Below are 7664 nucleotides of genomic sequence, written 5' to 3'. Positions count from 1 at the left end.
GACAAACCACAGTTCCCAGGTTTCTGGGTGGGGGGAGTTGTGTGCTTTAAATGTATGGTGCAGACCTGCCTGGAAGAAGGGTGGGGCAACTGTGGTCCTGCAGAGGTTGTTGGGATTCCAAACAACCAGGGATGGTGGCAGAGGTATAGCTAGGAGGGGAGGAGGGTCAGGGCGCACTGGGCACCCGACTTGCTAGCTAAGCCTCTGGATGGGAGGAGTTGTAGTATTTCGACAACACCTGGAGAGCCAGAGGTTCCCCATCACTCAGACAGGGGAGGGGAGAGAAAATGCAACGATGTTATGTTGCATTTGTAAAACTGCAGTAGGTTGTAAAGGGGGAGGGGGCGTTGCTCAGTATTTGTGACAGGAAACGGAGAAATGGAGAAGTGAAAGGAAGACAGTGCAACCTGCTTGTGTCTGGCTGGGGAGGAAGCACCCACGAGCACCTTCACCTGGAAATCTGACATTTCTGATACTCGGTGAAGTATGGGCCGTGGGTGGTCTGGCCTGAAGGGAAATCATTCTTCCATGGTCCTTCATGTTCTGTCTCCCTCCTGTGGCACAAAGGGAAAGGAAATCCAGGTTACATCAACCTTGTTATGTTGCAAAGAGAAAGAGACCTGTGCGTTTTCTGTTTTGTTTTCCTACTGAGCTGCTGGGGGAAGAGTCTCCTCCATCTGAGAGGAACTGCGGGGAACGAGAGTTGCTCACAAGCCAGCAGCTGCAGAGGCTGCAGTTTCTGTTTCCTACAGCTGGAGCAGCTCTTGCTCCTCACGTGCCGCTGCCAGGAAAGCCACGAGCCGCGCAGCTCTGCGCTTTGTTTCTCCCCCTCCCGTTTCCAAAGAGCGAAACTGCTGTGCTCCTCCGCCTCGTGTCAGTTTCCAAACCCTCCTCAGCTCTTTCTGTCCCCTCTCCATCGTGTGTTTATCCCTCTCCTGGAGTGCCTACTCTGTGATTAGAGAAAGGTGTTGATTCAGCATCAAGGGAAACTGAATTACGAAAGCTGTAAGTCCCAAGTAAGCAACAACTTGCATATGTTTGCACATACTAAATCATTTACTTTGCTTTTGTCCATCCTGGGTGAAGTTAGCAGCATTGCAGGTTACTAGGAGGGATGGGCAAATCTTTCTGTGCTGTTCCCCACCCACCCACACTCTGTTTCTTATTTTTCCAATCTTAAATTCCATTTACCCCATCTCTTGACAAGATAGCTCAGTTGCTTATGGTACTGATAACGCCAAGGTTTAATAATAATAATAATATAATTTATTATTTAAACCTCGCCCATCTGGGCGGCTTCCAACAAAATATTAAAATACAATAATGCATCAAACATTAAAAGCTTCCCTAAACAGGGCTGCCTTTAGATGTCTTCTAAAAGTCTGGTAGTTGTTGTTCTCTTTGACATCTGGTGGGAGGGTGTTCCACAGGGCAAGCAGTGTGGGACACCTGGATATTCCTGCATTGCAGGGGGTTGGACTGGAATCCTCAAGGTCCCTTCCAACTCTCTGATTTCTGCAAAAAAAAAAAAAAAGTCTCCTAGGATATGCATTTTTGCACACAAATTTGCTTAAGGCATGCATTTTTGCAAGCAATTTCTCCTAATATAACGCCTTTTGTACATGCCTTTCAGGAATATACACATTTTTGCTCACACTTTCACCTGGTACGTACATTTTTCCATGCATGTTTTAGCTGGAGAACTGTACTGCAAAATTTGGGTGAAGTACGAATGTCAAAGGATGACTATGTTTCAATTCACATCTTTGTCTGGGAAGTGCAGGTTGGATAGGGTCACGTGGAAATGCAAATGGAATGATTTTCTCTTCCATCCTAGTTGCTAGAGCCCCCCACCCCACAACCACAGGAACCTCCTAGCCCATGTCCACAACCTACCTGGAGATCTCGTTCAATCAGTCCCTCCACATTCTTCTTCAGAAGTTTGATGCAATGTTGCTGACACCAGTTATAACAGCAGGGTCAGATATTTTGAGTTTCGGGAACACAACTTGTCATTGCACAGGATCAAGGACCTCTTAATTTAAAGAAAGGTCTTTCTTTTTAGAACCTTACATCTCTGTGGCAGCAAAGGATTATCCTGCATAATTGCATCTCAGGCCTAAATCTCAAAGCCCCTTTAGTGCCGTGTCAAGAAGGGAGGATGGATGGAGGAATAAGAGATATACCCCCCCCCCCCGTCTATTGCATTAAACCAACGAATGGCTCCTTCCTGCCCTTACCACCCCAGGTTATTCTTGTCTCTGTGTAGTCACCTGGCTGGACACTGGGCTGTGTTTAAATGCCGTCTTATTGTCAGATACTTTAAGACCTCAGAGGTTCTTCCTTGAGCTTCACAAAGTGTCCAAGGCAAAACCCAACAGAGAGGCGGATTACAGAGATACGGTTACATAAGGCTTATTTCTATTCCTTTCAGGGGAGTCGGCTTCAGCCAGCTGCTTATTAGCCCTGATCTCTGCTTTGTCCTCCTTTCTGTGCTGTTTTAAAGAGCCTCCTCCAGTCATAACACCACCCATCACAGTGTCTGCTGCTTGCAAAATATGCTTCCCATCACTTTCCCATCAACCTCAGCTCGCCTGGCAGCTAAGGTGACCATTTATGCATCAACCGAAAAGAGAAATACATTACCCAAAACCAGGACCAAAGTAGTTACTGATTTGAACCTGCTAATTTATGTGTATGGAATTTAGGAATGTTTACTGGCATTTAAATAGTGCTACATCTCACCATAGTGGTGAAGAGTGTGACTTGCTGACTTGTGTGTTGGCTCATTCTAATGTGCAGGTGTTGCTAACTGCTGATGAACAAATTCAGGACCTCCATTCTCCCTTTTTGAGGGTCTTGATCTTTAAACCAGACTTGGATCAGAGAGGCCTTCAAATGGAGGACAGAGTGTTTGCTTCCTGGAAGCCCTTCAGAATAAAGATTGTCCTCTGTAAAGGAGGACACATGGTCACTCTACAAGAAACACAACAGCAAGGCTGTCACTGCACATGAAGCCAAAGGTGACAGCCTGGACCATCACTGTCCATTCAAGTCAAGTTAGAGAGAGAGAGGAGGGCATCACTGTGATTGTGGAGGCCTGCAGAGCCTCATGAAGGCCAGAGAGATGGGGACCCTGAGTGGAGTTACCTGGAGAAAACAGGAACATAGCAGAGGATTGTCTACACTAGCTGGCCATCAGCTCTCCAGGGATTTTGATGGGAGTCTCTCCTAGCCCTTCCTAGAGATGCTGGAGCCTCAACATGGGACCTTCTGCATGCAAGGCAGCTGCTGGACCAGTGAGCTGCAGCCCTTCCCCAGGGATGCTTCTTGAAGTAGTCCATAGAGGTGCACGTATGGTGATGGAAACAGCTTTGAAACCAGAACATCATGGAGAAACTGGGCAGTGGTGGATCTTAGGGTCTCAGATGTCAGCAGCACCATGTGCAATGCCAAAATTCACCCCCCCACACACACCCCTCTCGCCTTCCATTCTACATTATAGTTATTATTATTTATTAAATTTGTATGCCGCTGTTTGTCCATAGTGATGGCATCCCCAAGGCTCTGTGCCCAGTGCAACTGAACCAGCCATGCTCCCCTAACTCCTCCTCTGGGCTGGAGCCCTCAGGATGCAGCTGAAGCTAGCTGGCTTTTAAACATTTGATTCTTGAGCTGAATTCGTAGAATCATACTGTAGGATTTTTCCTGGTATGTGAAATGTTAGCCATCACAGCACTAGGGGGCTGGGAGGCGACAGAGAGGTGGTCTTTAGAAGGGACAGGCACTTTCTCACTGTACTCCTTCAGAAAGCTTCACAATTCAGCTTTCATTCCCGATGACCTTGTAGGCTCTGAGATATTGCTCCCCTCACCAGGCCTTATCTTTATATCACATATAACTGAGCACAGAGCAGTCGTAGGCGGTCAGGCTAGTACAACAGAACTCAATGCATCTTTTGTGATGGCAACATTTAAGCTCTTGCCATAAGACCTGACTCGTAAATAACTTGATTTTGAATGAGGTGACTATGCAGCCCAGACATGCCCCCTCCTCCTCTCTCTCTCCCCCTGCCCTATGGCCTTCCTGCCCTATTGGCTGCCTCCAGAGGGTGTCACATTAGGACAGGGCCATTGACAACAGCAGAGTATTCCAGATCATGACTTATATTTATTTACAGGCCATTTCTACAGAGTTTCCATAGGTGTGGTAAGGTACTGAGGTTACCTTATCAAGTTGCCAAGGGGGGTACGTTTCGTCTTCTTCCTCTTCTTTCTGTGAAACATTTCTTTAGCACTCCATCACTGCCCACGCTTTCCGATCTGAAAAATCCCATGGGCAGAGTTAGCACTGGAGAGATGATTTGCAGAATAAAATAAAACAGCCTGGATACCCTGAATGTAAGGTAAAGGGAACAAAAACGCTGTATGCATCCATGAAAATTTCACCAGAATTGAAGGCAATTGCTTTTCCTATTGGTTGATGGAGGGGGGGGGGAGCAGAAGAAATTTTTGGCACAGCACCAGTTTTCTCTTGCCATTACTGAGAATCAGTACATCAAGATCATGGAACAAAGATGCTGATGGCTGCATGAGGCAAAACAAGAACTACATTGGGGAAGAAAGAAGGCTAGGAAAATTGTCTTGCCAGGAAAGCAAGAACATTCAGAGACAAAAAGAGCCTGGTGTGCTCTTACACCTCCAGCTATTATCTGCCTCTGACCATTGTGGCCAGTTAAATGCACTGGCAGGGGGCTGGCAGTGCCTGTATGAACTACAGGAATGAATATTTCTCTATTTATTCAAAGGGCCAGACCTCCTACCTGTTTTCTTTTTTGAAAGCAGCCTGGGATGGGTGGGTGGGTAGGAATGAATCAGGAAAGGGAGGCCTCCGCCTTCTCTGTGTGCTGCTTTCCTGATGGAAATACTAGGGGTGTGCATCAGCTCTGCATGCAACCCAAACAATGGGCCAGATCAGATGCAGTCTCTCACGTTCCTGAGTTGGGTTGCACTGCTAGCAAGGTGTGTCGAGGTGGACCAGGGAATTCTCAGCCTTCCGAGTAGAACTGTTGCTTCACTTCCCCCATAAAAGTTAAACATGCAAACTTCTCCCCCAGCCTGACTGCCTTCTTATTTCTGGGAAATGAAAACAAGCTGACTTGGGAAACAACCGGAGCATGAAAGGGGAGAGGCAGGGAAATCTCTTGTTTCGATGGGCAGGTCTAGCTTTTCCATCACAGTGAATGATTTCCCCTGTGCCCTCAAATCACTGTGCTTTGGGGAAGGAATAACAAAGGTGTTCTTCCTGTGAGTCATCATTCTCCTCCGGACTTTTTGGCTGTGAAAGCAGGGCACAAGCGATGAAATTAGACTATTGGGGCGGCTTCCTCCACAAAACAGGCAATTAGCTCTTTGTGCTTCACAGAGGGTGCTTCTGGGAAGGTGAGGTGGAGAAATGCACCCCCAGACTTTCCCCATTTTTATGACAAACAAAACCACTTCGCACAATAGCCTCTGGACCTATTTATCTGAACTTTGACAGGTTTCTTTCCCAAGGGTATCTCCCCATGATTGCCACCACCCGCCCCCCAAAAATATACACTTGGGGAGGGAACATGACTAAATGAACCAGTGATTAGTGATGGGTAAATCAGCCAATGTCCATTTTTCTCAGTTTCTCCCTTTTCCCATCTGCAGTTTTCCACATTTCCATAAGTTTTCATTAAAAAAAGGTCCTCATGAAAATTCATCAGCAGTTTAGTGTGAATTCCTCCTAATATATATGCTTGTTTGCAATTTTACCTAATATGCACACTCCCTCCCCACTAATATATGCATTTTAATGGTCACATTATCCAAGTAACTGCATTTTTGTATACGTTACTTGGCTGGAGAATTCCATTGCAAAATTCAGAGAGGTGGACATTTCAAAAGATGGCTTTCTTCCACTTCTCATTTTGTTTTGGAAACTGAAAATTTCATATGGTCACCTTTAAATGCGGACTGCATCGATTCCCACCCCCTGCCCCCCCATCCCTGCCAATATATGGGAGACTGCTATTTCCCTAGCATTTGATTTCACATAGACTGGAGAAACAGCAGGACAGTTGCAGCAAGAGATTATGCAATGGGAGAGGAACATTTCCTCTTTCACTGGCAAGGAGTGTCCCAATGGGAAGTGAGCAGGCCATTCCCATCTCCCAAGCTGCTGTGGGTACCTCTATGCCCCCTGGAACTCTCCAAATACGGAGAGACGGACATCTGCTAAATGGTAGCACCAGTCACCTTAAATGAAGAGAGGAAAGATGGCAAGTCACAGCGGGCCTTCTTTCCAGCGGGCCTTCTTTCCCTGGCCTCTTATTTTGCATCAGTTGCCTCAGAGATAAGGCGTCTGGCCCTCTGCCATAGTCTCTGGTCCTCAGGGAAGGGTGTGCTGTGTTTGCAACCTTTCAACCAGAACTGTTGAATAACAGAACAAGGCAGCCAGTTACTTGTAGGCTCTGGGGAGGGTGTGTGTTTTGTGTTCTGTCATGCACTCTTTATAGCCACTAAAGGAGATATATAGAGAGATAGAGAGATATTCTCCGGGCAAGGGCTACTAGATGCATTTTCTTCCACGCTCCCTAATAGTCAGTACGTGATTCCATGTCACTCTTTGGCACAGGCTTCTGTTCTATAAAAAGAGCAGGTTCTGGGAAAACTCTACAGGCAGAAAGACTTCATCTAATGAAATATACTTAGGGCAGGGATAGCCAACATAGCACTTGCCAGATGTTTGGGATTCAGCTCCCATCATCCCTGATCACTGGCTATGCTGGCTGGGCCTGATGGGAGTTATAGTCCACAGCTTATGGAGAATACTGCACTGACTACCCTGGCTTAGGATTTCTGCTTCCTCCACCACAGGCATCTCATTTCCTTCTGTTCAGCCATTCTACATAGTGCTAAGTCAGAGTCCTATACGTGCAATGGGACTTCCACACCTCTTCTCCTACCTAAATCTGTTCCAGGGGTTCCCCCAACCTCCCCAAGCAGATTTGGGCAGCTCACAGGGCACACCTGGGGGAGGAGATGGGGGAAAGTTCCATAACACTAGTGGTATTTTTTGCACTAATAGGATGAGTGAGTTGAATAGTGTCCTTGGTTATGTGCAATCAAAAAATTGTTACATAGCATAGGTAAAATAATTGAGTGCATAAAATTATGTTATACAATGTATTGAATAGACAGCTGGAAAACAGAAATGAACAAATAAAACAACCCTTGAGCTCTGCTTTCCAATTGCTTGGAAAGATATCTTCTTCCATTCAGCAGAGTTAAGCATGCCTAGGATCAGGCTGTCAACTTTTTACTTTTTTCAGTAACATGGTTGCCACCCAAGCTTTTGGCTACTGGAGATGTGTTTGTGGGAAATTTCCTAGAAAAGACAAGAAGGGACAATAATCCAAAATTGCAAAATGAGTAGGCAAGGTATTGAAAGGTGGAGAAAAAGATTGGAAGGAAGGAAGGACTGAAAGCAGCAGGAAGGGAATGGCAGGTGCAACTGCGTAGAATGATACGATCGCATCATTTCAGAGTCAGGTGTTCAAAATGCCCATAAAGGCTGATGCATCTAGAAACACTTGCCCTCCCCCCATTCCCCCCCCCCTATCTGCATTCATTTCC

General features: G+C 46.3%; 1 long non-coding RNA gene across 1 annotated transcript; it reads right to left on the bottom strand.

Annotated features, from left to right (window-relative positions):
* Nucleotides 1-1297: 1297 nt before the first annotated feature.
* LOC310700284 lies at nucleotides 1298-6509 on the bottom strand. The gene is made up of 3 exons (XR_014522557.1): nucleotides 6285-6509; nucleotides 4228-4322; nucleotides 1298-1515 (listed from the first exon to the last, which is right to left on the bottom strand). It is a non-coding gene; the product is annotated as an uncharacterized lncRNA (long non-coding RNA).
* Between the last annotated feature and the right edge of the window lie 1155 nt (nucleotides 6510-7664).

The sequence above is a fragment of the Podarcis liolepis genome (genome assembly GCF_965112155.1).
Source record: "Podarcis liolepis genome assembly, chromosome: 2".
In the NCBI taxonomy this organism is placed as follows: domain Eukaryota; kingdom Metazoa; phylum Chordata; class Lepidosauria; order Squamata; family Lacertidae; genus Podarcis; species Podarcis liolepis.
This window is presented reverse-complemented; position numbering and strand designations above follow the sequence as displayed.